This window comes from Castor canadensis, chromosome 4 (genome assembly GCF_047511655.1).
Source record: "Castor canadensis chromosome 4, mCasCan1.hap1v2, whole genome shotgun sequence".
NCBI lineage: Eukaryota > Metazoa > Chordata > Mammalia > Rodentia > Castoridae > Castor > Castor canadensis.
In genome coordinates, this window is record NC_133389.1 from 162,558,867 (window position 1) to 162,581,873 (window position 23,007).

General features: G+C 35.2%; 1 protein-coding gene and 1 pseudogene across 1 annotated transcript in view; one reads left to right on the plus strand and one right to left on the minus strand.

The window, feature by feature from the left end:
• The window catches only part of Spag16 (sperm associated antigen 16), a 985,522-nt gene that overhangs the window by 637,393 nt on the left and 325,122 nt on the right, over nt 1-23,007 (plus strand). The gene's annotated exons all lie outside the window — the stretch shown is intronic.
• Nucleotides 7,158-7,257, minus strand: LOC141422846 (U6 spliceosomal RNA; annotated as a pseudogene).

The following is a 23,007-nucleotide window of genomic DNA, read 5'->3' on the forward strand; positions in this document are numbered from 1 at the left end:
CTTTGATGATGAGAAGGAAAGAATGTATTAAAGGTAAGTTTAGCTACCACAGTAGAAAGAGTGACTAGAGGTAGAGATGACAGGAAGAAGAAGAGTTTTTGGTGACCAACTGTCTTGATTTGCTTAATATTGAGTATTTCCTGTTTAAAATTGGGACTCTCAGAGCTAAAATCCAGGATGGTCCTGAATTACTATGGTTTCAAGAGTGAATTTAGTGAGAAGAAATGAAAACAAATTGTAGGTCCTACATGCCAAACAGTTTAGGAGAAAAGATTGTAGCATTAGGATCAAATAAAGGGTCCTTCTGTGTTCAACAGGAGATAAGATATTTATTTTTTTAAAGATGGGAGGGGTAGAAAAAAAGGAACTAAAAATGCAGGAAAGAGAGGAGATAATTCAGAAGTTCATGGAGCACAGATTGCCATAATCTGAAGAATGCTATGATGTGTAAGACTATGCTTTCATAATTTTCAAAGCAGTATCTGGTGACACTTGTTAAGCAAATAAATACTCCGACTGTAGAAGAAAAAATGAAATATCTCTAGTTTGTCCTTCTTGGGCCAATAAGGAAGAGCAACTTGTAATTTCTCTCATTTATTTTCCCATATACAAAACATGATTGACCTAAAGGAATATTATGATGGGTATACCAATTGTGTCACCAGGATACAATTTCAGTATGTGATGCCTTACTTAGTTCACTAGTATAAATTTATATAGGGTAAATCAGGAGCACAATATAATAAAAGGTAATGACAGAGAGATATGTGTCTTACAAGTTCACATTGCAGAAATGTAGATTTCTGAGAAAGGTAGCATTTTGGGAAAAGTGTAGCACACATAGCTTAACAATAAAATAAGAATGATTTGTTGGACACAGAGATCCCACAAACACCTCCTTAGAGCAGAGATACTGATATAGCTGGGTTTGCTCCTGCTTATGGAGCATCAGTGGAAAAACAAGATTTTCAATGTACTTAGCCTTAAAATTTTAGGTATGAAGTTTATATAAAGGCAATTGGCAAAGGGAAATAATATAGAAAATATTAACAGTGATCTAAATTTTAAGTTTGTTTTCTATTGATTTCAGAGTCTTTCTTCTCTTCTCTCTTTCTCTCCTCACTCCTCTCTCATACCATAACTGGATGTTCTTAGATTTTGTATTTCTTATTTACTCTCATGTGAAAAACCAAAGCTCTAATTCTTGGAGATAAAATTTCTCTAATTAAAAAAAGTTGCCTCTCATATATCTGCCTTAAATGCTTAAAGCTTTTATCAATGGTGACTTGCTCCCTGATGTTTCTAGCTCTTTCTCCACTGTCCTTATTCCCTGAGGTATCAGGAGGAAAAAAAGGACACAGTACAGCACAAAGCCTTTAGTGTAGTCGTAGCATTGCTTATGTGTTGAATGTAAGTGCATAGAATGGTTTGTAAATTCCAAAAATGTGGCCTTAATCAATATAAATATTTTAAAATTCATTTAATAATAAATTAAATTTTAGATTGTTAATGTTATTATTGTAAATTTTATAATTTTACATGCTAGCTTTATGTTCATTAATACCAGTAAAATGATTTCAAAATATCTTGATGCAAATGAAATATTAAGCATATGGTAGATGTTGATTAGAAATTAGGTTCATTTAATAAGTTTATTTTCTGAAAACACTTTCAAACCAAGTGTTTAAAAAATTAAATTGATATCTAAGTCTTATAGAAAACCAGCATGTAAAGCACAGAGAAATTAATTTATGTTATCAGAAATTAAATAGTGCAAGTTGTTAGTTAAAATATTAATATAAATTCTATAAATAAAATATGACAACTCCAGAACCAAACAGAATTGTTTCACCAAAGTTGCACTAGGAAGTCCTGGTGACTTTATTTCAAGTATACTTAGTTTACTACAAAAATAACAACAACAAAAAACTTGAATCACTCAGATTTGTAAAAATTCATATTATATACATAGTTTTTAAAGGTGATTGTTTAGCATGCGTGAGGCCCTGGGTTCGAGCCCAGCACCAAAAAAGAAAAGACAAAAAAATCAATCAATAAATAAAGGTGATTGTTGTATGTTGTCTATTAGTTATTTTGTCTCAGTGAAAGACTGAAAGTAATTTATACTTATAGTTGAATATTATGAGATACTGAAGAGTGACCAAGATATTTACAGTTTTTACTATGTAGTAAACCACATAATGTATTGATATGAATGTCATTTGACTTATAATATCAACCACATGCACGGTATTATTCTTTTTTATAATTTTTATAATGTGTTAATTTCTCAATAAATGATGAATTGTCAAGTTATGCTGATAGTCTGGACTTAAAAGAAGATGAATGACTTCCTTCTCTTATTAGTAAAGCAATAACACTACATTCTGTCAGTCTAATGTGATCAATTACTATATAGACACCCTCTAAAATATTTTTTGATGAAACGTGAAAATGACCAGTGGATTATGTTCCCATAAATTAGTTTTAAACTTCCTTTTTCCACTCTCAAACATATACTAGTTTTAAATCATTAACTTAGTGTAACAGCTTATTATTGAAGATAATGAATGTGAAGACCTCTAAGTCAGTCTCTAAGTCAACTAGACAGCTCAGCTCTGCATTTTTGTGGGGGACGAGGACAGGATATAAATCTCTGTAATTGCCAAATAGAGCTATAAAGGAGCCTGGAGTTTGGAAACTCATGAAATTGCTGTTTTACAGAGCTGCATGTACTTTTTCTCAAAGTTAAAAATCAGTAAAATGGTTTTATTAGAATTGAAAAATAAGATTGTTTTATCATCAGAAAAATTTATTTCATGTAGTAAATTTAATGAAATTTGATGATAATGCCTTCCCAAAAAGCAGCAGGAAAAAAATCCCAATGTACATGAATAATTCAGAAGCCTATTTAACTAAATGCAATGCAATTAGTGGTCATTCACAAGCTTAATGAAAATATTTAGGCTTTTGGTTAGTTTTTAAAGGAAAATTGAGTTCCACTGGACAGTAAAAAAGGTGAGAATGAGATGAGTAATATGTTTGTGAGTCATGTCAGAGCTGGGCTGGCAGTGGTCAGAGTTGCTGACACTTCATCTCTTGTGCTCAGTCAGACGCAGAGTTCATGGACTGGATTGCCTTTAGTGGTCATGTCTGCTCCCTAGACTAACTACCTGCAGGCTGTTGTCCAGCATACAGTTGTCTTGACTTAGCTTTAGCCAAAAATAACTGATCACTGTGAATTCTTATAACATGGAAAGGCTAAGAACTCACAAAAGGAGTTAACCAATTGGCCACTGTTTGGCTCCTGTCTGCTTTGGGGTTCAGCCTCATCTGCAGAGACCTGTTGGTTTTCCCAGATGGGATCTGGTGAACTCTTAGTGGAGCCCGGCATTTTCCAAATGGCCAGAATGTGGAAACTAAAGCCAGTGTACCCCCCTTTTCTCTCTAGGTTTTATTTCCCACTCATGTTCATAGGAATATTTATTGGAGATCTATGTACCAGGCAACACTCTTGGTTTTAGAGGGGTAACTGTGACAGAACCCTTGTCCTCAATAAATACAGACTTTTAAGGAGCAGATATAGAGACAAATTATCTTAAAATAATGTATTCATTGTTCTATGTTCTTTAGAACTGTAGCTTTGGCTTTTTTGTATTAAATCTTGCTATACCAAAGGTGATTTTTTAGCTGCATTTATTGAATATGTTCAATGTGCCATCACTTACCTACATCTACATAATGCTCACTAGAATCTGATTGATTAGGTAATATCTTTTTTACACAAATGATACTCAGGAAGGTAAAATAAGTTGCCCAAGATAAGTTAACTATGAGTGGCAGAGCCAGAAAAGCAGGCTGCTTCACCAACCTTGGTCAGTTGGCCATTTCTGTGACTCCTATAATCAACCTATTCTTCAGCTTCTATCACAGTGGTTCCCAAATTTCTTTCACAAAAAAGTTTTAAGCATTTGTTACTGAGCTGTTATTTTATATATGTAATAGTATATACACAAACCTGAAATATAAAGAATGACAGGAGAATACAAATACCAGTATTAAAAATGTTAAGCCTCTGATATGGGTTGGTTACAACTAAAAAAAATAATAATAGTAAAATGACTCTTTGGTGAGAAAAGATGATTCAATATGCTCATATTTTCAAAAAATTGTGATTTACGGTTTATAAATATTGACTGTAATGAGTCAGAAGTCAGGTCTATGATTGCATTTAGCAGCTACCAGCGCAGAAAATGATCCCCAAGGATAAGAAACTCTAAAAGGAACAATTGCATCCTGGTCTGTACCTATCAATTGTCAGGCAAGGTTGTCAAATTCATCTACCCATCATGCAAAGGTATTTTGGTAAAATTTTGGTATGCATTTCTCTCACCTTGAGGTCCATCAACTGTTCTTGTACAATGCTCAGAAGTTTTCCAATATTTTAAACAAGGTAGAAAATCCTACACTGAAAGGAGGAAAGAAATAGATATAAGACTTTTAAAGGGTACTGCCGTTACATAGATTTGTCAAAGGGAAGCATCATCAAACATATTATCAAGTGTTCTATAGCACGAGTTATCTTTGAAAACGGTGCTTTTTTTGTTCACTTTTAAAGTGTCACCTTTACTTTGATGGGACGATTAACTGTATTATTATTTTTAAAAATATCTGCACACTGTTAGCAAATGCTTGTTGATACATAAAAGGTCAACAAATTAGGAATATTTGTATTTTGGGGGAAAAAGCACAACTCAACATCAAGATCAACTTTTTAAAAAGTGCTTTATTTAAAAAAAACTGTGAAATTCTGTGGGAGTAGGAAACATTTTCTTGGCTCCCTGACTCAAGAAAGACTAGAAAGATTATAGTCATCAAAGGACTAGTTTGCATAAAACTAACCAACTAAAGAATATCTGTATTTCTCCACACAGAGCTTTGTGCATGCTAGGCAAGCACTATACCACTGATCTTTATATCCCAGCCCATCCTCCTTTCATAAAATTTTATTTTGAAACAGGATCTCAATAAGTTGCCCAGGCTGACTGTGAACTCCCCATGTAGTCCAGACAAGACTTGAACTTGCGATTCTCCTGCTTGAGCAGGAATATAGACATTCAGGGACTACAAGTGTGTATTGCCATGCCCAACTCCTAGTTCTCTTAACTGCAGATAATACTTGCATTGCACAAGGTCAAAGAAGCCTGACTGCATTGTTTTCATAGCTTGTGATGCACCTGGTTTTAGAGACCATGACTCAAAGACATACATTATTTCACAAATACTATACAAAATCTTATGCTGTCTCACAAATACATGTCAGCTATGCTCAGTTTTTAAACACACTAAGTCCTAACCACATTGAGTTAGCCAGTGTATACAGTGATCTTTCTTTTGAAAAAGATTTACCTTCACTATTTGATCTACCTAGCATAATTTCCCTCCTTGTCCTTGGCAGATTTGCATCTTTCCTTAAAAGCTTACCTCATCTGCTCTCAAAACTTTTCATGCCTTAGAGTTTATCATTTCAATAGGCAACTAAGAAAATTTATACCACTTAAGACATTGCTAATTGTTTCTGTAGCATACATAAAATATTGAATTTGATGAATGAGCCATTATTTTTCCTACCAAAAGACAAACCTCCCCAATTTGCTAACATATTGTGTAATGACTAATGGCTTCAGGAATGTTGTATGAGCAGATAGTTGGAAAAATAAATGTACTTTTTGTGTTTCTGTAGAACCCAGGCCTTATATCTTCTACTTTGTATTTGCATCATGTAATAGAGCACAGAAGTGGCACACAGCTATTTTCCCTGCATTCAAATGAAAATTCTGCAGCTTATTAGAAGTGTGGCATTGAAAAACTTGCATGAAATTTTTAGCCATTTCCTCATTTGCAAAACGTGGATAGTAACAGTACTTATTACATAAGGATGTGATGGACACTAAATAATTAATTGTATGAAGTATTTAGAAGAGTGATAAGAACTCAGTATATTTTAGATATGTTCATAGCAACTTAGCAAAGTATACTTGTTCTTTGCCTACCAATATTTCTCTGTCATGAAACTTTGCAGTTTATTCTGTACTTTTACAATGGTTGTTGCAATAGGTGCTCTATAGATGTTGAAAGAAAGGAGGGGAGAGAGAAGGAGGGAGACACATGGAAAAGAGGGAGCGGGGGAAGGAATAGTATATCTTACTATGGTGATTTTCCTAACTCCAGGCCTTGTGTCACATTTGTCAGATGTAATCTGTTTCTCTTGCATTCCCTTTCCTTCATTTCCATTTAGAGAGATGCCAAAGAATTCCACAAAACTGGGACTAAGTAAAAATTTATGAAATATATAGATTATTCAATTCTGCTTCTCTAGGTTATAACCAAACTATCCTCCACCTGCTTTTCCAATAATGATACAATCTACCTCCTTGCTGCTATAGTTCTGCAACAAGGGCCTCATTAGATTTCTCAAGTTAACTTTCAGTCAGTCCCTAACACAGCCTCCGAAGAATTTAATTTTCCTCTTCCTCTTTTATGTTTATTTTATCATCTGTTTCATCCCTCTCTTCTTTCCCCTCATTTTTCTCTGGGTATTTGCAAAGCTTCCAATATGTTATCACTTAGGTTCAGCAGGCCTCAGTTTTCCAAATAATTTCTTTCATTTCATTAAAAGTTTAGTAGAAACTGTGTTCTAAGGAAAGTTACACTGATTTATAAGTAAGTTGAGCATTATGTCATTTGTCAGAGTGTTGTTAGTAATGAAAGTAAAAAGTGCTGATTTTTTACAAACAACCAACTGGCTTATCTTTCACATCTTCACTTAGAAGAGTAGTATTTGCAAAGCTAGTGTTGCTTCTTAAGACGTTTACTTTAAAAACTGACTTGCATGTGTTTTCTAAAATACATAAGATTTTTAAAACTTACATTAATGTTATTTAAGTATGTCATTGGGTTTAGGTACAAGTACATAGATTTTTATTTTATCATAGACTACAAATCACATAGATTTCTTTTTGGATAGAAAAGCATTTTATCTGAATAATTCACTGTTTTCTAAAAATTAAAATTAAGTATTTTAATCACAATAAAACCAGTGAATATTAAATAAACCGATTTAATATGCTGCAAGGTTTTGAAAGATTATTATTTTTTAAAATATGGAATGCTTCACAAATTTATGTATCATCCTTGCCTGGGGGCAACACTAATCTCTGTATCATTCCAATTTTAGCATATTTACTGCCAAAGCAAGCATGAAAGATGATTATCTAATTTTGATAAAATGCTACACCAACAACAGGTGTTGGAGAGGATGTGGGGAAAAAGGAACTCTTGTACACTGCTGGTGGGAATGCAAACTAGTACAACCACTCTGGAAAAAAATTTGGAGGCTTCTTAAAAATCTAAACATAGATCTGACATATGATCCAGCAATCCCACTCTTGGGGATATACCCAAAAGACTGTGACACAGGTTACTCCAGAGGTACCTACACACCCATGTTTATTGCAGCACTTTTCACAATAGCCAAATTATGGTAACAGCCAAGATGCCCCACTACTGACAACTGGATTAAGAAAATATGGTAGTTATACACAATGGAATTCTACTCGGCCCTGAAGAAGAATGAAATCTTATCATTTGCAAGTACATGGGTGGAACTGGAGAACATCATCCTGAGCGAGGTTAGCCAGGCTCAGAAGACCAAAAATCATGTGTTCTCCCTCATATGCAGACTTTAGATCAAGGGCAAATACAGCAAGGGGATTGGACTTTGGTCACATGATAAGGTGGGAGCATACAAGGGAGGGATGAGTATAGGTAAGAAACCCCAAAAACATGATAGTATTTGATGTCCTCAATGCAAAGGAACTAATGCAGAAACTTTAAAGCGACAGAGGCCAATAGGAGAAGGGGTCTAGGAACTAGAGAAAAGGTCAGTTTGAGAAGAATCAACTTAGAATGTAACACATATGTACATGGAAGCAATGCGAGGAATCTCCCTGTATAGCTATCCTTATCTCAACTAGCAAAAACACTTTGTCCTTCTTATTATTGCTTATACTCTCTCTTCAACTAAATTAGAGACAAGGGCAGAACAGTTGCTGCCTGGAAGCGAGGGGGCTGGGGTGGGGGTGGGGGGCGAAGAGAGGGGGCAGAGGGTAGCAGGGAGAAATGACCCAAACATTTTATGCACATATGAATAAATGAAAAAAAATGCTACATACCTTCCACATAAATCCCTTGCATATGAATCACAAATAAAATCATTTTCTCTCTTTTCCCTTATAGTTAATATAATACCATTATCATCCCTAGCAATAGGAAGACTAGATTTTTCTGTATCTGGGTTTCAGTCTTTGAAAACACATCACATTTCAATAATGAGACAAGGGCTCATAATCAGTGTGTATTTCCATTTGAAACCTATGGATGGATAAGTTTTATGGTATTGTTTCAACTCCACATGTTAGGAATGTATGGTGCCTAAAATCCTATCTACTTGGGAGACTTAGTTTGGGAAAAGTGGATCACAATTAGAAGCTGCCTCAGGCAATTACTTGAGATACCCGTGTCTCCAAAACAGCAGAGCAAAATGGACTGGAAGCATGACTCAATTGGTAGAGTACTGTTTTTTGGAAGTTTAAAGTCTTGATTGAGTTCTGACCCAGTCCCACCAAAAAAAAAAAAAAAAAGAAAAGAGAAACAAAAGAGAAATAATTCCTTTATACTTCTTTCAGTTAATTTAAATTTCATATAATTTTAGTTTATTTCCCTCTATTAAATAATATAAATGACTTTTTCTTTTATTCAGATTGCCATTGAAATTATATGGATAGATGATTGAGGTAGAGTTAAAACCAAAGGGAAGACATAGATCTATATCTACATGCAGTCTCTAGGAAAAGCATTTTTTAACTTTTTTGAATCAAATAATTAATGAATATGAAATAAGAATATTGAGGGTACCTTAATCCTAGAATAATTTCATGAAAAGAAATCCTCACCCTATTTACTCCAGTCTTTTCTATTTTGAGTATAACATAGAAAAAAACATAAGTTTTGAAGTCAGATAGAGTAGAATTTGAGTCTAAGTTCTGTTACTTCTTGGTTGTATGTGATACAGCATATTTAAAAACACCTGTCAAGTTCAATATTCTCTTTTAAATCAATCTTAGCACTGGGTGTAAGTGTTTGGAAGTCACAAAGGTTCAGTTCTATTTCCCTGTATTGGTATCTGTGACTGCTGGTGGCCAAGTCTTCCCATGATTCTGTCAGTTTGGTTGGTGGGTTAAGTGATGCTTAATGAAACTGAACAATTTCATTGCAGATTGCTTTGTCCAGTGTTTTGTCTGTTGCTGTCACTTTCAAGAACTCAGCAATTGTAATTCATTGCATAAGCTTGTAATTCCACAGCCCATACAACATTTATTTGACCTATGTTGCTTCTAGTTCCTTGATTTCAGTTTAACACATAGAAATTATTTAATAATAATCTTGTAACTGTTATTTATTCTTTTATATATTCAATCCAGTAAAACTTCAGTAATGATGTCCTGGCTTTACTTCAAGACAACAGACTTAACTTTGAATTCATTGTAGCACTACATGTTAATTATAATTTTTAGGAATCATTGATGAAACTAAAATTAAATGCAGTGTTTCTGGCATCTGTTGTGATTGTGTTTAGAGTAAAGTCAAACTATGCCTCTTGTTACATAAATCTGTAGTACTAGAAAATTATTAACAATTAATTAAAGTGCATTTCATGAATGCTGCATTGAATCATGCTTTTCCCCCCAATCATTCCTTATATTCAAGTCTTTCATTCAACAGGAAAATATTGAAAAAGAAGACAAGCTGTTTTGTGTATCCTCCTGGATTGGACATGTAATTTATATATAAGGCAAAAGCTCTGAAATTTAATTATACAATAAAATTAATATCTATGCTTCTATGAAAGATATACTGACATGGCCAAATGTTGTTTCCTCAACTGTTGAACTTCTGTAAAATTATACTAAAAGGGCCATTTGTTGTTGTTTTGACTACTGAGAATCCAACAAATATTCTTATTTAGAGAGAAACCTATAATGCACGAAACTTGGTAAGAGGCAGAGCTGATAAAGCATAACTTACTGAGAAGGAAAAGCAGGATTTGTTTATCCAAAAGCTATTTGTTTGGGAAAGCCAACAACAAACCAGACTTAGACCTGTTTTACCTTACTTCAATCATCTTCTTATAACTTCTACTATATATGTGAGTGTCTGTCTGTGTGTGTGTGTGTGTGTGTGTGTGTGTGTATGTATGTGAAGTCTTAAAAGTAATAATAATGTCAAAAAGAAATAAATGGAAAAAAAAGTTATAGAAATCAGTAACTTTGTTCTCTGTTAACCAAACAAAAAGTTAAAAATGCAAATTAGTGACATTAATAGATATGCTAAATAAATAAAAATGCTTGTGTAATATTAAAAAGCATATTTACATAATAATAAAAGTAAAAGTTGCAAGTAAATATTGACATACACACAATATGCCAGGTTCTTTAATTGAAGAAGACAAACACACCCCAACTTTTTTGTAAAGTAGTATACAAATTTAATTAAATTCCAGAGAAGATCTTGATATTTATTTTTGCTTTGGGTGTTATTGGAAGTTGACAAAGTTATTATAATTTTTAAAAATGGTTAGATAAGGGCAATTGATAAACTAAACTTAAAAAGAAGATTGATAAAGAAGACTAGCCTACCAGGTATTAAACTATGAAATTACAATAAAAGAAATGTTGTAGAACTCAAAAAAGATTGATAATAGCATACAGAATATGATAGAATTATTGTAGAGATAAGAGATTGACAATGCAATACCTAAGAGAATTATAAACGAACTGTGGAGTTAAGAAACAGATCCCAAATGTGTACTATACAGTATAAACCATTTCGAAAGGGAAATCTGCTTGACATTCCTTGAAGGAATTATCCTAGTTGTCATTTTTTTCCTTCCAGCTTTTCCCCATTTTGGCCTTTTGTTGCTGATTCCCAAAACCCTGTGTGAATAAATCTCATATGTCTTTGGAATTTGAATATTTGATTACAAAACTAACCAAGTACTGTATCTAATATTTATCAAATATATCTAATTTGAAGCCACTATTGAATGAGTTTTTGCTTTTAATTTTTTATTGCTTTATTATAGAAATAAAACTTTTCTCAAGGTGGGAAAAGTGGGCTTTTCAAAATTACTAAAATAAAGCCTTAAGAAAATTAGTAACATTTCAGTATTGTAAGCTCTCAGATTTTTAATAAGCTGTAGATGTTAGTTCCATTAAAAGTCCCTCTCTTCATGACTGTAGCATGCTCTATGCCTAGTGACACAAAGGCTGCATTTTCTTCACTTTATAATATGTTTTGAATATTTTCAAATGCTACCCATCAGCATCTTTTCATGTGTTCTTATGCTGTAGCCTCTCTCTCTGTCTTTTTGGATACTTTATAGATCCTGATTCCCAGTGACAATTTCATGGAAAATGTCTCAATCCATGATTATTCTTTTAATATGCATTTTAAATGAATCTTTAAATGAATATTTTAATATTATTATTTATGCATTTCATCCCCATAAATGTGTCCATGTATATATCATAATTAATTATGTAGGTACATCAATGTTTGCTTGGAATTTCTTACTCTTATGAGAAGATTTAATTTTTGGTGAGTGGTACTGGGATTTGAACTCAGGGCCTCATGCTTACTAGGCAGACACTCTACCACTTGAGCCATTCAACCAGCCCCTGGAATTTCTTACTCTTAGGTATGCACATTGCTTCTAAGCATTTGATTTTCTAAACAAGTCTGCAGAAGTCATTTCTGCAGGTGTATTTTTTCACACTTGTCAACTCATTTCATTGGGCTACATTTTAAGGTGATATAAGCTGCATTTTTAAAAAGCACTTCAACCATATTGATAAAAGTTTTATAAAATGTTAGTCAAACCTTGTTGTGTACAGCTTTCAACACCCCACAAGTGTGCTTACTGCTCAACACCATTGTAGCGTGAACTTTGGCAATTAGAAAGGTTAAAATGACCTTGCCAATGTTTTACTGTATAATTATTGGGGCTGTCAAAATGTTTTTATATTCACTAAGCATAAGTTTGATATGCATCCTATGCACTCTCTAATTCACATTTAAATTATTTGATATAGAATTTTTGACTTTTAAAAAAGTGGTTATTTGATTCATTTGTTTTAAATTGAATGTAATTGATTTTTTTGGCTAAATTTCAGATGCTTAATTTTTTTCTTTGTCTTTGAGAGTTAAGTGTTTCTTGGAATTTATAATGATTGCCTTAATGGTAAAATATATGATGAAGTGCATTCCATTAAGTAACTAATTACAATGTATATTTGTAATTTTAACCTCCACTTCCCTATGGTTCTCTGGGATTTGTGACCTCTATCAGTTGAATGATGTGATATTGGCATAGCTAGCATACTCCTGGACCCAAATTACTCTACTGAGGAGCTGAGATTGCACTCAACTGGTCAGGTCTTCCTCATACTTTTTACTCTATCTGTAGGAAAATGGGTGAGGTTTTAAGAAGTGTAGCATTGAATATCAAGGAGCAGAAATACTTTACTGTGTATCTTGAAATTTGTTCCATTTTTCCTACCACCACCTCTCTGGTTTCCTTTTATATTTTTCTACTGTTCTTTCTTCACTCATCCACCACTGTTGTTCCTGGGAAGAGGATCACACTGATGTTGATGTTTGAGTTCACAGAAGCCCAGGACTCAGGTCAGTGGGCAGACAGATGGTGGAACCTTTTCACAAACAAGCACCACTACATGAAGAAAAACTATAATTTGACATTTACCAAAACTCCAATAGGATTCTTAGCTCATGTAAATTAGGAATTAGGCTACCCTTCAGCATCTTTTCCGTGTTTTTATGCTGTAGTCGCGCTCTATGTCTTTTTGGATACTTTGTAGATCCTGATTCCCAGTGACAATTTCATGGAAAGTGTCTCAATCCATGATTATTCTTTTAATATGCATTTGATAAAATTTTAATGTATATTTAAATACTCTTAAATAAGAATCCTTTATACTTTTGAAAGTGCTTGACCTAACATCCTGAGTAATTTTGCTATTTACAAAGTATATGTGAAACCAAATTTTATTTTTGAAAAAAATGTGTGTATATATGTATATATATGTATATGTATATATATTGTACACCCAAATATAATATGATCAATAAGCTAACATATAAGCACTGAATACCTAACATGTAGTAGATACTGTTCTAAATTCTGTGTATAAAATAACTAGTAAAATAAAATAAAACCCAGAAAAAAATCCCTTTGGGAAGATTTTGAGTGATGGAAGGAAGATTTAAAAAGTAAGAAAACATGTTCTGGAGGAAAAAAAACACAAGAAATAAGGTAACAAGTCTTTGATGAAGAAGAAAGTTATTTTGATTCTAATTATGATACAATTTGAAGAAAGGCATAAAAAAGTTTTGGTAGGGCAACCAATATAAGTCTGTGGGGAATAGTTAGTGTTCCAGAGAGAGAAAACTCCAGGTGCAAAAACCCTAATGTAAAAGTGTACCAAGTGTGTTTGAAGAGCAAGCAAGTTATAACTGGAATGGTCAGTGAAGGAAAGCACAGTTGAACAACATAAAAGGAGACCAAAGACCTGATGGTGGGTGGGAAGAGTGGGGCAAGTTCCGTAGTTTTGTAGGTCATTTTAATGACTTCGGTCTTTACACATACGGGGAATTACTGGTGGGTTTGAGAAAAGAAATGACTTCTATCAGACCAGAGAGCAGAGACAGGGGAAAGCAAGGATACAAACAGAAAAATCAGTTGTGGCTGATGTACTTCATCTTTGCAAAAGATAACAGTAGCTTGGACAAGCATGACAGCAAAAAGTTGGGCATGGATAAAAACACATAAGAAAGGACAAAGATGTGGAGAAAAGAAATGGAGCAGGGACTTGGAAAATGAGAGAGAGAAATAAGCCTCACTCAAAATTAAGCATTTTGCTATTAATCCAATCTTTAAAAAGGAAACAGCATATGCAGTCACAAAAAATAAAATTAAAAGAAATCAGATGAAATTGTAATGCATTCTTTTTTTTTTCATAATGAGCTTACAAACATTTTTAATTTTACCAGGAACCGCAGAAAACAGTAAAATATTTTAATAAAATCATCCCAGCAACCAAAATAAACACAAAAACCCAAAACAAACATATCATTGTGAGTGGACTGAAGTCAAAGAGCTCTTCCTGGTTTCAGCTAGATAGACTAACTAGGCTGGGGATGCAGCTAGGTAGTGCAGCAATTGCCAAGCATGCATGAGGCCCTAGGTTCAATCCCCAATAGTGCTGAACAGGGGACTAAATGTGCTATGAGGAGATTAATTGCCAAACACCGGAATAGAAGTTCTTTATTCAGTAACTCAGGCATTTATTTATATTTTATTGACTTACAGTAATTTTATATGTTCCTAAGTTACACTGTGAAGTTTAGGTTCTTGTGCCCATTAGATAGTGATTAACTTAGGGTAATTAACATATCTGTGCCCTTAAACTTTTATCATTTGTGATAAGTATATTCACATTTTTCTCTTCTATTTTGAAATATATGTTACTGTTTATCATATCACACTTCTGTGCCAGGAAACATCAAAACTTACTTTTCCTCACAGTTACATTTGCACCTGTTGAATGACTTTTCTCTTTTTTCACTTTCTTTTCTCTTTGGTCTCTAGTGACTACTATTCTGCCTTCCACTTCTTTGAGATCAACTTAGATTCCTATTCTGAGTTGAAAGCATGATACATTTTTATTTCTGTACTTGATTTACTTTACTTTATAGAATGTCCTCCAGGACCATCCATGTTGTCACCAGTGATAGGACTTCAGGTCTTTTGTGGCTGCATTGTATTTTATTTTGTATATATTTCATCTTTTCTTTTATCTTTCCCTGAATTGATGAGCATGTACATGGATTTCATATCCTGACTATTGTGCATAGCACTGTAGTAACATGGGAGTGTATGCATTTTTTCCTATATGTTGATTTCATTTTTCTTTGTTTTTCTTTTATTATTCATATGTACATACAAGGCTTGGGTCATTTCTCCTCCCTGCCCACACCCCCTCCATTACCACCCACTCCACCCCCTCCCTCTCCCCCCTACCCCCTCAATACCCAGCAGAAACTATTTTGCCCTTATCTCTAATTTTGTTGTAGAGAGAGTATAAGCCATAATAGGAAGGAACAAGGGTTTTTGCTGGTTGAGATAAGGATAGCTATACAGGGAGTTGACTCACATTAATTTCCTGTGCATGTGTATTACCTTCTAGGTTAATTCTTTTTGATCTAAACTTTTCTCTAGTTCCTGGTCCCCTTTTCCTATTGGCCTCAGTTGCTTTTAAGGTATCTCCTTTAGTTTCTCTGCGTTAAGGGCAACAAATGCTAACTAGTTTTTTAGGTGTCTTACCTATCCTCACCGCTCCCTTGTGTGCTCTCGCTTTTATCATGTGCTCAAAGTCCAAACCCCTTGTTGTGTTTGCCCTTGATCTATGTCCACATATGAGGGAGAACATACGATTTTTGGTTTTTTGGGCCAGGCTAACCTCACTCAGAATGATGTTCTCCAATTCCATCCATTTACCAGCGAATGATAACATTTCATTCTTCTTCATGGCTGCATAAAATTCCATTTTGTATAGATACCACATTTTCTTGATCCATTCGTCAGTGGTGGGGCATCTTGGCTGTTTCCATAACTTGGCTATTGTGAATAGTGCCGCAATAAACATGGGTGTGCAGGTGCCTCTGGAGTAATCTGTGTCACAGTCTTTTGGGTATATCCCCAAGAGTGGTATTGCTGGATCAAATGGTAGATCAATGTCTAGCTTTTTAGGTAGCCTCCAAATTTTTTTCCAGAGTGGTTGTACTAGTCTACATTCCCACCAACAGTGTAAGAGGGTTCCTTTTTCCCGCGTCCTCGCCAACACCTGTTGTTGGTGGTGTTGCTGATGATAGCTATTCTAACAGGGGTGAGGTGGAATCTTAGCGTGGTTTTAATTTGCATTTCCTTTATTGCTAGAGATGGTGAGCATTTTTTCATGTGCTTTTTGGCCATTTGAATTTCTTCTTTTGAGAAAGTTCTGTTTAGTTCACTTGCCCATTTCTTTATTGGTTCATTAGTTTTGGGAGAATTTAGTTTTTTAAGTTCCCTATATATTCTGGTTATCAGTCCTTTGTCTGATGTATAGCTGGCAAATATTTTCTCCCACTCAGTGGATATTCTCTTCAGTTTAGAGACCATTTCTTTTGATGAACAGAAGCTTTTTAGCTTTATGAGGTCCCATTTATCTGTGCTATCTCTTAGTTGCTGTGCTGCTGGGGTTTCATTGAGAAAGTTCTTACCTATACCTACTAACTCCAGAGTATTTCCTACTCTTTCTTGTATCAACTTTAGAGTTTGTGGTCTGATATTAAGATCCTTGATCCATTTTGAGTTAATCTTGGTGTAGGGTGATATACATGGATCTAGTTTCAGTTTTTTGCAGACTGCTAACCAGTTTTCCCAGCAGTTTTTGTTGAAGAGGCTGCTATTTCTCCATCATATATCTTTAGCTCCTTTGTCAAAGACAAGTTGGTTATAGTTTTGTGGCTTCATATCTGGGTCCTCTATTCTGTTCCACTGGTCTTCATGTCTGTTTTTGTGCCAGTACTATGCTGTTTTTATTGTTATTGCTTTGTAATACAGTTTGAAGTCAGGTATTGTGATACCTCCAGCATTGTTCTTTTGACTGAGTATTGCCTTGGCTATTCGTGGCCTCTTGTGTTTCCATATAAATTTCACGGTAGGTTTTGGTGGCATTTGAGGACAAAAATCCTCAAACTAGGAGGTTCTGGCATGGTCTGACCTCTTCTCAGTCTTCATTATGCCACTATCTGCCTTAGTCTTTGTTTCATTCATGTGGATTTTTGTCCATTTCCTGAAAGCTACTTGATTCTCTGTCCTGTCAAAGGCCATTTATGTACATATTTTCTTTTCCCAGTCTACTTAGTCTCATCACTCAGGTGATTAATTTCCTCTTGTTTCAGTTTTGGATGGTCATATGTATCTAGAAATCTGTCCATTTCTTTTAGATTTTCAAATTTATTTGAATATAGGTTCTCAAAGTAGCCTCTGATGATTTCCTGGACTTCCATGGAGTTTGTTGTTTTCTCCCCTTTTGCATTCCTGATTCTACTAATTTGGGTTTTTTCTCTCCTCATTTTAGTCAGGTTTGCCAGGGGTCTAACGATCTTGTTTATTTTTTCAAAGAACCAACTTTTTGTTTCATTAATTCTTTGTATGGTTTTTTTGGTTTCTATTTCGTTGATTTCAGCTCTTATTTTTATTATTTCTCTCCTTCTATTTGTTTTGGGATTTTCTTGTTCTTGTTTTTCTAGGTGTTTGAGATGTATCATTAGGTCACTGATTTGGGATCTTTCAGTCTTTTTAATATATGCACTCATGACTATAAACTTTCCTTTCAGGACTGCCTTAGCTGTGTCCCATAGGTTCCGGTAGGTTGTGTTTTCATTTTCATTGACTTCCAGGAACTTTTTAATTTCCTCTTTCATTTCATCAATGATCCATTGTTCATTAAGTAGTGAGTTATTTAGTTTCCAGCTGTTTGCATGTTTTTTGTTTTTACTTTTGTTGTTGAGTTCTACTTTTACTGCATTGTGATCAGATAGTATGCACAGTATAATTTCTATTTTCTTATATTTGCTGAGACTTGCTTTGTGCCCTAGGATATGATCTATTTTGGAGAAGTTTCCATGGGCTGCTGAGAAGAATGTATATTGTGTAGAAGTTGGATGAAATGTTCTGTAGACATCAACTAGGTCCATTTGATCTATTGCATATTTTAGATCTCGGATTTCTTTATTGATTTTTTGTTTGGATGACCTAGCTATTGATGATAATGGGGTGTTAAAGTCTCCCACAACCACTGTGTTTGCGTTTATATATGCTTTTAGGTCTTTCAGGGTATGTTTGATGAAATTGGGTGCGTTGACATTGGGTGCATACAGGTTAATAATTATTATTTCCTTTTGGTCTATTTCCCCTTTTATTAGTATGGAATGTCCTTTTTTATCTCGTTTGATCAATGTAGGTTTGAAGTCTACTTTGTCAGAGATAAGTATTGCTACTCCTGCCTGTTTTTGGGGGCCATTGGCTTGGTAAATCTTTTTTCCAGCCTTTCATCCTTAGCCTATGCTTAGTTCTGTCGGTGAGATGGGTCTCCTGTAAGCAACAAATTGTTGGATCTTCCTTTTTAATCCATTTCGTCAAGCGGTGCCTTTTGATGGGTGAATTAAGTCCGTTGACATTAAGTGTTAGTACTGATAGGTATGTGGTGATTCCTGTCATTTAGTTGTCTTAGTTGTTTGAAGGTTTGATTGTGTGGACCTAAGTTGAGGTTACTTTCTACTGTCTTGCTTTTTCTTTTCCTGTGGTTTGGTGCTGCCTGTCTTTTCATGGTTAAGTTGGGTTTCACTTTCTGTGTGCAGAATCCCTTGAAGAATCCTTTGTAGTGGTGGCTTTGTGGTCACATATTGTTTTAGTTTCTGCTTATGATGGAAGACTTTTATTGCTCCATCTATTTTGAATGATAGTTTTGCTGAGTAAAGTATCCTAGGATTGAAGTTATTTTCTTTCAGTGCTTGGAAGATCTCACCCCACACTCTTCTTGCTTTTAATGTTTCTGTTAAGAAGTCTGCTGTGATTTTGATGGGTTTACCTTTGTATGTTACTTGTTTTTTCTCTCTTACAGCCTTCAATATTCTTTCCCTAGTTTCTGAACTTGTTGTTTTAATGATGATATATTGTGGGGTAGTTCTATTTTGATCTGGTCTGTTTGGTGTCCTGGAGGCCTCTTGCATCTGTATGGGTATATCATTCTCTAGATTTGGGAAATTTTCTGTTATTATTTTGTTAAATATATTACGCACTCCCTTCGCTTGCACCTCTTCTCCTTCTTCGATGCCCATGATTCTCAAGTTTGGTCTTTTGATGGAGTCAGTGACTTCTTGCATTTTCTTTTCACAGGTCTTGAGTTGTTTAACTAATAGTTCTTCGGTTTTTTCCTTTAATTACCACTTCATCTTCAAGTTCTGAGATTCTGTCTTCTGTTTGTTCTATACTGCTGAATTGGCCTTCCGTTTTGTTTTGCAGTTCTGTTTCTTCTTTTTTTCTGAGGTTTTTCCATATCCTGAGTCATTTCCTCTTTAATGTTGTGTATTTTTGTCCTGAGTTCATTTATCTGTTTATTCATCGTGTTCTCTCTTTCACTTTGGTGTTTATACAGCGCTTCTATGGTTTCCTTTATTTCTTCTTTTGTTTTTTCAAATTCTCTATTTTTGTTATCTTGGAATTTCTTGAGTGTCTCCTGTACATTTTGGTTGACCCTATCCAGTATCATCTCTATAAAATTCTCATTGAGTACCTCTAGTATGTCTTCTTTTAAATTATTCTTGTGGGCTTCATTGGGTCCTTTGGCATAGTTTATCTTCATTTTGTTGGAGTCTCGATCTGTGTACCTGTTTTCTTCATTCCCCTCTGGTTCCTGTACCAATTTTTTGCTGTGGGGAAACTGGTTTCCCTGTTTTTTCTGTCTTCCCATCATTGTCTTTGGTGTTGTTACTGTCCCTGTACTGTATGCAATTAAGTATTTTCTAGCTTGTAATAATAACAATGGTAATATTTAGAATGGAAGGGTGAGCTGAGATGGAAAGCAAGAAGTTAAAGAAATGGGAAAAACAAATACACAGACTGGAGGGAGAAAACAGAACAAGGTGTCAGACAAGAAGATTTCAAAGGTATAAACAGGGAGCTTTAGTGTACTAATTGACAGTAAGCTGAACAGACATTAGAGAGACAGAGAGAGGATTGAAAATCAAAAATAAAAAAAATAAAGGTAAGAATAAAAATAAAAAATAAGTAAATGAAAGAAAAATCTATTTATAAAAATGTATTAAAATAAAATGAAAAAATAGAAAATTTTAAAAAACCAAAAAACCTCCAAGTTCAAATGCAGTGAAGTCTCAGTCTACAATCCTGGAGATGGTGCCTCAGATGTTGTTCTGTAGTTGTCTCATCAAAGGGGATGCATAAAGAAGAACAAAGCTACACACACATGCACAAAAAAAATCCCACCAAGTGTCCCAAGTTCAAATGCAAAACAGTTTCAGTAAGTTTTTCAGCATGCAGGTGTAATTTGGTTGTTCTCTCATCAAAGGCAGGGAGACACTGCTGTTGCTGGAGGCGTTATTTATGCAGATCTCTGGGGTGTGCTTAGCACTCACCTGGCCCCACAGGCTTTGTTTGCTCAGAGTTCTCCTGTGCGGGAGCCTCTGCTACAAGCTTTCCTCTTTCCAAGCACTGGGAAAGGTGACACGCACCTGCTTTCTCAGGCCTGCGTGTTTATTTACAGTTCATGTAGGAAGTGGGTCTTCCCCCCCTCTCTTGTGGAGTTTTCCTCCCTCCACCACTCTCACAAGCTTTCCCGCTCCTGGTTGCTGGGTGCGTGCTCCTGCTCCCGCCAGAGGCTCTCCGGCCTGCCCGGCTTGTTTATTTACAGTCCCGGGAAGGATTCCCTTCCCCCAATCTTCAGCGCTCAGTGTGCCCCACCCTCTTTCCTGAGTGTCTTATTTGTTCTTATTGCTTATTACTCAGTTTCTCTTTTTTTCCCTGGGTGGAGGTCAGTCTGTCCAGGGGGCTATGCTGCTCTGGCCCAGGCTTGTCTGTGGGAGTACCGCGGTACCGCAATACTCACCTTTTCTGCATCTTCCCAAGCCATCTGGGCGCCAGCGACTGGCGGCCTGGGGGCCCTCCTGGTTTCTCCATTTAACGTGAAGTGGAGATTCTCTGCACAGGTTGGAGGTGTGGAGGGGTCAAAGTTATGCCTCTTCTCAGTGATTATGCCTGCAAAATGTGTCTCCAGCGTCTCTCCAAGATTTCACTATAGGAGGCTCTCTTTCTGCTTCCTCCCTCTAGCCGCCATCTTGGAATTCCCCTGTAATGCATTCTTAATAGCTTTATTGATGTATAACTATAATACAGAAATTGCATGTGTGTTTAATGTATACAATTTGATAACTTTGGGCATACACATACACCTATGCAAACTATTATCACAAGCTTCCTGGAGTCTCTTTTTAAAAACAGTGAAACACAACATGAGAGCTTCTCTCTTATCACATTTTTAAGTGGACAGTACTGTGTTGTCTTTAGGCACTCTCTTACATAGCAAATCTCTAGAACTTACTCATCTTCCAAAACTGAAGCTTTAAATCCATTAAATACATTGAACAACTACTCCCCATTTTTCTATCCACCAACCCCCATAACTACCATTTTATTTTCTCCTCCTATGAGGTAGACTTTTGAGACATCTATGTAGATGGACTCATACAATATTTGTCTCTCTATGCTTGGTTATTTCACCTAGGATAATGTCTTCCAAGTTCATTCATGTTGTCCTAAATTGTAGGATTTGTTTCCTTTTTATGGCTGAGTACTATTGCATTGAATGTATAAACCATATGATTTGACAATTATACTTCTAGGTATAGAACCAAAAGAATTAGAATCAGGATCTTGAAGTTACACCTGCACAGCTCTAATGTTCATTGGAGCAGTACTCCCAATAGTCAAGATACAAAAACATACCAAATACCTATCAACAGATGAATGGATACATATGCTTATTTTATTTATTATTTTATAACATATATTGACCTTGCAAGTAATCATGTTCAGTTTGTATATTTTTATGTGTTTTATATAAAGGAGTACCAGATTTTTAGTGCTATAGTTAGGAGTTTGAGGTCCATCTGAATTCTGCCAATACGTAAGCCTTTCAAATTAGTTTTATTCCATATAAGTTCTCTAAATAGAACTGCATTCAGAGATGATGCATTTACATTGGGTCACTCTCCAAAGTAAATGCTTATACCTTGTCCTATAGCCTCCCATTCATCTGCAGCCATACTGGACAGTTCCTAGGGCCATTGTCAGCATCCCACTTCAAGGACTTTCATCTGCATTTCTCTTTCCCTGCATATGGGATTTTTTTCTACAAGGCTGCAGTTTGACTCAAAGTCAAGGACAAATGGAAATCACTGAATAATAGCTCAGCATTACTGCCCTTCTGTGGGACAGGCATGCAGCATGTTTCACATAGTTCCTCATAGTTTTTGATAAGTACAAATTGCAGACTCAGAGTTTTCCTTTAACACTCATTTTGTTGCCTTTTACCTTTCTTCATTTTTTTTTTTTTCTAATTCTCTGGCCTTTGTTTTTTGGTTCACCTCCAAAGTATTTGTCTCAGGAATACTTTGACGGGACTCATGCCATGCTAGTCAGAGACCCTTTAGTCAAGTTGTTCATGGCTGGTTGAGCAAAAAGATGAGCAGTGTTGCTCAAAAATTAAGAAAAAGTGGTGAGTGGCTCTCTTGGCTTTGCCCTTATTGCACTCACTGTGTCTAGCATTACAGAACCAAAGGGTGTTAAAGAGCCAAGAGCTCCTGAAGTTGCCTTACCAAATGAAATTATTAGTGTATATTTCACAAATGATGAAGCTGGTGCTATTTCTGTAATAAATCATTTTGCCAATAGTTACAAGTGAACACAGACATGAAATGCAGAATGAATAATAAGAAGCTGAAAATTCATGGACACACCGAGGAGATACAATGATCACTTATGTCAGTAAAAGAGAAGGAAGAATGTAGCCTTTTAGATCATAAGCCAGCTTAGAGACAAAGGAGAGACTTTGCTGGAAGACTGTTTCTGCCATCTACAGTAAAATTAGGAGGAACATAAAGTGCCACAATAAGTTAGAGGGAACAACTGGATTTACAGTTTGACTACATTATGGGAAATCACATGTTATAAGCCCTTGATAAAGATCA